We start from the raw sequence: 1,988 nt of genomic DNA, 5'->3' as shown, positions 1-1,988 counted from the left end.
ATTTCGCAGTTTAGTATTTGAACACGTACCATACAGAAGTTCTGTAGCAATGCGTGAACCATATCCTTACTGTACTGTATGTGCACACCAAATGCAACTGTGACAGCCTAAAATATACTCTTAGGAAGTGTATCCTCCCAGTACCAAGTACTCCTGCAGTGACCTCCCTGTGACACACAGCTGATGTGTTAACTAAGGTTAACTTTCTCAAATGCTCCACATACCTTATCGTTCCACATTATTCTCAGGCATCCTCTCATCTTTCGAACTGTCCCAGTCTCAAAGACTTATATAGACAGTCTGTCATTCCTTTTCCATTTAGGCCAGTTAAAATTATTATAGTATTAGCACATTTGTTTCTGGCTGTCTTCAATTTTTACGTTTTATCTTCTTTCTTCTGCTTCTTCTGTCTCTTCCTGTACCGCTATTGATTGTTTATCCACTCATTTTTTTCTTCTTTCATATCTCTTTTGCCTTTAATTACACATTTTCTCCTCCTCCTCCTCCTCCTCCTCCTCCTTTAATCCTATTTTCTTTTCATTATTTATCTCCCTCTTTCATTCTTTTTGTCTCACAGATATTCTTTGTACATTATTTTCTGTCTCAGCTTCTCCTTAGTCGCCTTCACCTTTCCCATTTCTCCCATTTATTTCATCACTTACTTTACCTTCTCATCCTGTTATTCTCTTCATCTCTTTGCCTTCTATCCAATTCTCCTCCTCCTCCTCCTCCTCCCAGCCCAATTCTTCGCCTCCTCCTCCTCCTTCTCCTCCTCCCAGCCACTGACCTGGCTCCAAGAAAAACTGTAAATTTCCTCATATATTTTTTCCTTCTCCTTCCTCCCTCCGAGCCACTTTAGCGAGCCTCACCTCTTTCCTTCCTCCTCCTCCTCCTCTTTTCTTCTCCACTTTCCTTCTCTCTCCACTTACCTCGTGCCTCCACGCCGTACTCCTTGGCTTCACATTCTTCTGTGTCTTCGCTCTTACCTCTTGTTCACATTCTTCTTCTCACATATTCTTTTTTCCTTTCATACCCATTTTCTCATCTCATCTTCCTTCCTGCACTTGTTTCCTTCCTCCACTTGTTTTTCCACATTCTCTCCACCTCCTTCTCCTCTCCTTCACGTAAGCTTCCATCTGTGTTCCTCTCCCTTCACATTCTCTTTGCCTTCATACTCTCCTTCGTTACTTTCAGCTTGGTTTTGACCTCCATTCTTCTTTTATGTTCCATTTTCTCGTTATATGTTCCCCCCCCCATTCTCCTTAGTTTTTATTTGCCGTATTTATTTTATTATTTATTTGTTATTTACCTCTTTGCATCTCCTCTCATTTTCTTCTGCTCTTCGGTCCATATTTTCTTTCCTAAGTTCATATTACTATTTAAATATATATTTTGACTCATCATTTCTCGTTTTTATTAACACTCTTCCTCTCTCCTTCATGTTCATCTGGTTCTGTCTTGGAGCCGTATTCTCGTGGCCCTAGAAGGCTCCCGAACACCTTCCCACTGACGATTTATTTTGCATATCACACCTGAATATTTTAACGGATGATGTACCGGTCGCTGATTAACCATCTCACGGTCGCGACGTCTTTGTTAGGCCGTTCCTTGACAGCCAACCTCAGACGATTTCATGAAGCTGAGAGTGAGTCATAGGAGCCTGAGTTTTAATATCTATGTAGTTTGCATGATTCACGTACAAAAGAAAAGTGAGTCACAGGAGCCTGAATTTTAATACCTACATAGTTTGCATGATTCACGTACCAAAAAAAGTGAGTCATAGGAACCCGAATTTTAATATCTATATAGTTTGCATGATTCACATACAAAAAAGTGAGTCATAGGAGCCTGAATTTTAATATCGACATACCGTAGTTTGCATAATTCAAATACAGGAAAATACCGAAGAGACGTTTGTAAATATAAACTGATTAAGGTGATGAGATGTAGGGATGGGGTGGAGAGGAACCAGGTAAATAAGTGAGGGA

The sequence above is a fragment of the Coenobita brevimanus genome, chromosome 68 (genome assembly GCF_032717465.1).
Source record: "Coenobita brevimanus isolate Jiangsu-jjx chromosome 68, ASM3271746v2, whole genome shotgun sequence".
NCBI classification, from domain to species: domain Eukaryota; kingdom Metazoa; phylum Arthropoda; class Malacostraca; order Decapoda; family Coenobitidae; genus Coenobita; species Coenobita brevimanus.
The sequence above is the reverse complement of the archived record's forward strand: the minus strand, read 5'-3'. Positions refer to the sequence as shown.